The sequence below is a fragment of the Hyla sarda genome, unplaced genomic scaffold (genome assembly GCF_029499605.1).
Source record: "Hyla sarda isolate aHylSar1 unplaced genomic scaffold, aHylSar1.hap1 scaffold_671, whole genome shotgun sequence".
NCBI classification, from domain to species: domain Eukaryota; kingdom Metazoa; phylum Chordata; class Amphibia; order Anura; family Hylidae; genus Hyla; species Hyla sarda.
This window is the reverse complement of record NW_026610688.1, coordinates 69,277-75,822: the sequence shown is the minus strand read 5'-3', so window position 1 is coordinate 75,822 and position 6,546 is coordinate 69,277. Positions and strand designations below refer to the sequence as shown.

General features: G+C 44.4%; 1 pseudogene; it reads left to right on the top strand.

Annotated features, from left to right (window-relative positions):
• The first annotated feature begins 5,351 nt into the window (after positions 1-5,351).
• LOC130343150 (U2 spliceosomal RNA) lies at positions 5,352-5,473 on the top strand (annotated as a pseudogene).
• Positions 5,474-6,546: the final 1,073 nt, after the last annotated feature.

Sequence of the window (6,546 nt, the reverse complement as noted above, 5' to 3'; positions counted from 1 at the left end):
CTTTATCATGTTCTAATACATGGAGGCTGGAAATATCCCGGGTCACATAAAGCCACAGAGCAAATATGATGAGGGAAAAGGAGATTAGAAGGGAATGTTATAGAGTCACTTCCCATCATATTCTCCATCCTAATCCTGTGTGTACTACAAGTACCAGGATGATGAGAATGTATCCTCCATCCAGTGCTGACCCCTCATATATGAGACACGTTTTGTTTTCTTCTACATGTTGTGCAAACTGCATCTGATTGTAGAAACTTCTGTATGGATGTTATTGCTCTCTGGTGTCGGCCATAATAGCATCATACATTTCATTCTCCTGTCCCCAAATATTTTATCAGATACAGAACTACAGTCAGGGGAGACATGTTATCAATATCAATAAAGGGGACAGAGATCTAATGAAGATTTACTGAATTCATAAAAACTCCAAACACATCTTAATCTTACTACAAATATAAATAAAAATTACTTTTTTTGAATAAATTCCCATCACACAGCGCCCCAACCTGTAACCCCTACACTCCAATTCATTAACCATTTGGTATTTTTGAGATATCCAGTATATGTATTATATTGAATATATGTCATTTGATCGGCAATAGGGCTTCATCTAATGGCCTATGACATCACACATGTGACATCACGGAATGTCTCCTATGTTCACCCACCGGCATGAAACTTCTCTCAGATCTGTGGAGTTGAGCAGTAAGTCCAGTTGTCTTTATCTCCTGTTCCTTATTATTTCTGATCTTCTACCTACTGGATATGTTTTCCCGTCCTATGACAAGCCCTCTGTACTCTCTCGCCATTCTGATCTCCTCCATATCTGACCAGTGATAATAATATGATATAGAGAAGATCTTACCAGAAAGTCCATAATCATGTTTTCTGTTTTATTTTTATTTCAAGGATTTTTCCGAGCTTTGGAAAGAGAAATTCGCAAGAAAAAATGGCAAATTACGTAAGTCACAAATTGGGGAATTAGAGCAAATATATATATACTAAATGGTGGTTACAGAAGTGTTTAAGGGGTTAGCTGACTACATTTCCCATGAGTCTTCAGCTTTCCTGACCCCCCTCCCCAACTGCCTCCAGATAAACCGTCAGATAAACGTCATCTTCTCATATGTTACTTCTTCTCCTGTCGTCCTGATACATCTGTAAATCCTGCACATTCCCTGGTACCATGACCCCGTCCTCTACTAGAGACCTGCAGGGCTCAGTCATGGGACCTGTCCATATAGAATTATAGAGTTATTTACATATGGATTTGTGCCTGTGTATATACATGCATACTGTAGTCTTATTTTAATGACTGTTTTTTATTTTAAATTTTACAACACTTTCAGCTCTGCTACATCTGCTTCATATACATGCACCTATGAGACATTCCTTTTGGTACTTGGTATATACTATAACCCATCCCACTATTAGAGGTATGGGTACATCCTGTCAGCCAACACGTTCCCGCAACAGGATGTACCCATACCTCCTGCATATTTCCTGCACTGATGGAGGAAGTGCAGGGGATTGGCGGCAGGACCTGCTGTCAATCACAGCCATGATCCTGCCTCAGCTGCTGAGACTGAGATTGCGTCATTCATAGCAGTATTAATCCTTTAGATGCCTTGGTAAGTACTGACCACAGTATCTATAGGATTGAAAGGGGTGAGGTAATCATGGCAACCATGCGGTTGTGGTGTCCCCATGGTTGTCATGGTAACAAGAAGCCAGCTGATGGCCTCCTCTCTCCCGAGCACGGAAGCCTGTGAAGTCCAGCCATAGACTTATTGGTATTAAAGGAAACTCTCAGTGTAATACTTATGGTTATACTATGATGGAGTACAGATGTACTGCAGTATAGTATAATAGATAAAAAGTATAAAAATAAAATGTCTTAAATAAATAAAGTGTGAAAAAAATAAAATAAATGTCCCTTTCCCCATAAAGACCTGTATTATCATCCAAAAGAAAAAAAGAACAAGACACAGATATTACCGTGTTCATAATGGCTAGTACTATAAAATCATAATGTTATTTTTTTCACAATATTTTGGAGTTTTTCACAGAAAACTGCATGTTTTATTTTTTTACCAGTAATAGAAAGTACAATATATCATAAAAAAAATAATAATTCACATCAGATTTGAGAAATGAGGCCCAGTCATTAGAGTAAAAACAGGCGGCGGCCTTAACCCCTTAAGAACATGGCCCATTTTGGCCTTAAGGATGCAGGCTGTTTTATTTTTGCATTTTTTTTCTCCTCGCCTTCTAAGAGCCATATTTCTTTATTTTCCCATCCACAGACCCACATGGGGGTCTTGATCACTTTTTAATTCATTTTTCTGGGATGTGATGTGACCAAAAAGCAGTAATTTTGTACTTTGTTTTTATTTTATCCCCAATCCAGTCTTCTCTATCCCCACATCCAGACCCCTCTTTCCCCATCTATCTCCGCTCCAAACCCCTTTCTCCCCTGCTCCATTCCACTCTATTCCCCATCCAGACTCCTCTATCCCCACCTCTAGACGTCTCTACCCCCCATCCAGCCTTCTCTATTCTTCATCCATACCTCTATATCCCCCATCCAGTCTTCTCTATCCCCCTTCCAGACCTCTCTTTCCCCCTCAATACCTATCAGGGTCCCTCTATACCCCTCTATCCCTTCCTCCAGACTCCTCTATCCCCCCAGACCTCTCTACCCCATCTATTCTTCTTTATCACCCATCCAGACCCCACTATACCTACCTCCAGACACCTCTGTCCCCCATCCAGACCCCTCTATCCCCCATCCAGACCCATCTATTCCCCTCTATCCACCCTCCAGACCTCTCTATTCCCTCTCCAGACTGCTATACCCCCTCCAAACCTTTCTATCCCTCATTCAGTCTTCTCTATTACCCTCCACATGTCTCTATCTCCCTTCAAGACTCCTCTCTCCCCCATCTTGATTCCTCTGTCCCCATCCAGGCCCCTCTCTCCTTCTTCTCCCCCTTCTATACTATATTCGGACTCCTCTACTCTCCCTACCAGACCTCTTTATGCCCACCCAGTCTTATTTATTCCCCCTCTAGACCTCTCTATGCCCCATCCGGACTCCTCTAACAACATCCAGACTCCTATGTCCCCTCTCCAGACCCTTCTACCCCCATCCAGACCCCTCTATCCCTTCCTCCAGACACCTCTGTCCCCCATCCAGACCCCTCAATCCCCCATCAAGACCCCTCTGTTCCTTCCTCTATCCCCTATCCAGACTCCTCTATCCCCCCCAGACCAGAAGAATAGATGGGGTTCTACTCATCCAGACCCCTCTATCCCTTCCTCCAGACACCTCTGTTCCCTATCCAGAACCCTCTATATCCTCATCCAGACTCCTCTATCTCCCCAGACCTCTCTACCTCCCATCTATTCTTCTCAGTCCCCCATCCAGACCCCTCTATCCCCCCCTATACCCCCATGCAGACCTCTATCCCCCATCTAGACTCCTCTATCCCCCGAGACCTCTAGGTGATAGAGAATAATAGATGGGGTTTTTATTCTTCTCCATCACCCATCCAGGCTGGCTGGTTGCCTTGGATGAATATGTGTTTGTTTTGTGACAGTTGTTTGCACCAATTTATTTTATTTTGTGCCACAATTTTTCATGTGACGTCTAAGTGGATGTGAGGTCTGACTATCTGCAAACACATCACTTGGATATACTAAGAATGACTTGGATTCCAGATGAGTGGAAACTGTGATGCTATTAACTCCAGCCAAAATTAACTTATCTTCTATCCACAGGAAAGGGAATAAGTAGCTGATTGCAGATAATCTGACCACTGGGACCCGCACAATCTCCTCAACGGTAGAGGAATGCGTGCGGTAGGCGGCACATGTTCCATCCATTTCTATGGAACTCCAATGATGCTGTACTTGGGTCTCTTCTGTGCTCCCACAGAAATGAATGAAGCTTCCACCGCATTCACTTCTCACTGAGAACTGGGGCCCCGTCCAGACCTCTAGGTGATAGAGAAGAATAGATGGGGGTTCTACTCTTCTATATCCCCCATCCAGACCTCTTCCTCCCCACTCTATACGCCATCCAGTCTTCTCTATCCCCCTTCACACCTCTCTATCTCCCTTCCAGACTCTTCTATCCCCCATCTTGACCCCTCTATACTATGGCCAGACTCCTCTGCACTCCCTACCAGACCTCTTTATTCCCATTCAGTCATATTTATTCCCCCTCCAGACCTCTCTATGCCTCATCTGAACTCCTATAACCCCTCTCCAGACCCCTCTACCCCACCTCCAGACCACTTTATCCCCCATTCAGTCTTCTCTAGTCCTTCTCTAGACCCCTCATCCTCCCCTCCAGACCCTCTATTTCCTATCTGCCTCTGGTCAGGAAGGAAACTAAAAGAAGAATACTGCTGTTACATGCGTGTATTTTCTGAAGGGGGGATCCGCTACTTGAAGCAACAGGCCCCCTTTTTGTCCTAGGCTCTCAGCAGTATGGGCCAGAGAGGCATTATGGGTGTCAGTCAAATCTCATAATGCAAAACGTCACTGACAATGCAGGCACAGACGCAGCTGCAGTCATGTGACATTCTGGACTGTATAGGAATAGGTGCATCAATTTCAATGCCCCCTATTAGTAAATTACATTGCTTCATTGATTCTATTTATATAATCATACATTGCTAACACACTAAACTGTAGAACAACAAAGAAGCCGAACTGAATATAACATTTCTTGTTCATTTTTTAGGGTCTCAAGTCCTGGACCAGCATCCAGAATTTGGATGAAAATGAGGTAAGGGCTTGTTCACACTTTCAGAATATATTTGTATCCAATAAATCCGAGCAATCTCTTTGTATTTATACATAAAAACTAGTGAGAAAACAATGACTGCATTTTTATTCAGGTGTTTTCCATTGGTCTTTATATCTTCTGGCTGATTGGTCGCCTTTGAATGAATAGGTGTTTGTTTTATGACAGTTTTTTGCACCAATTTATTTTGTGCCACAATTTTTCATATGACGTCTAAGTGGATGTGAGGTCTGACTATCTGCACACACATCACTTGGGTATACTTAGAATGACTTGGATTCCAGAATTAGTGGAAACTGTGACACTATTAAAGGAGAACTCCTGCCAGAATTAACTTATCCCGTATCCACAGGATAGGGAAGAAGTAGCTGATCGGAGGGAGTCCGACTGCTGGGACCCTCCGCAATCTCCTGAATGGGGCCCCGGCTCTCAGTGAGGAGTGCGTGTGGTAGACGGCACATGCTCCATTCATTTCTATGGAACTCCAATGATGCTGTACTTGGGTCTCTTTGGTGCTCCCTTAGAAATTAATGAAGCTTCTTGGGCTTTTGGCCAAGATCAAGTGTAGTATCTGTTCTTATCAGTTTGAGCTGATGAACTGGTTTTGGATGGGTCTGAGGAATCAGCTCGATGGCTGCTCCAATGGGACCTGTTTCCTCCGGGTCTCGCCATGAGGCTGAGCGGGTCTAGAACTGAGGTACTTTAGTGTCTCGGGGAGTGGTGATCCTGAGGTGCCAAAGCTCACTGAGTGGAAACATGGGCACCATAATCTCTTCACCTTGTGGCACTCACCTCTTGATTCCCGACTTTCTGGCTGGGATCAGGTACATTTTTATAGATCCGGTCGGATGTCCGGGCAATATATCTGAACACATTCACTTATTTATTTCTTTTTGTTACTGTGTCACTTTTTGCGTGTTGTGTGTTCACAGGATTGTTAGGATGCGGTAGCCCTTCTGGGTGTCCCTCCTAGCGGTATAGGGGAGGTGAGTTTGGCCATCAGGTTCCCCACCTCCCTGCAAAAAACCCCGGGTACTCCTGCATGGGCAGGGTACCGACCGTACCCTGCCCATGCTCTGCAGGGAGATACCTTGGCGAAGGGGGATGCCTGGGAGAATTTGTGGTCCCTTAGTAGCTTCGGCAAAAAGGGGCATCGAACCTGGAACCTTGCAGGTACCTTTTGGTCCGGAGGCGAAGGGTGAGGTTTGTTGGGGGGCCTCTCTCCTGTCGGTATTCCAGAATTAGTGGAAACTCTGATGCTATTAAAGGAGAACTCCAGCCAAAATTAACTTATCCTCTACCAACAGAATAAGGTAGCTGATCGCAGGGAGTCCACCCACTGGGACCTTCCGCAATCTCCTGAATGGGGCCCCCTGCTCCATTCAGCACATGCTCCATTCATTTCTATGGAACTCCAATGATTCTGTACTTGGGTCTCTTCGGGGCTCTGTACATACGCCTCACTGAGAGCTGGGGCCCCGTGGTCGGACTCCCTGGGATCAGCTACTTATGCCCTAACCGGTGGATAGGGCATAAGTAAATCCTTTTCAGACATTGTTGGCAATGCAGGAGTGTAAAGTTTGTATTTGCAATAATTATTTATTTTTATTTCTTGATATATTAGAACTTGAAGTATATTAACCTCTTAATGGCCTCCAACTTACCTTTTTCCTGGCATACATCAGCCGGCCATGTTTTTATAGAAAGCTTAGAATAAGCTTGTGGGT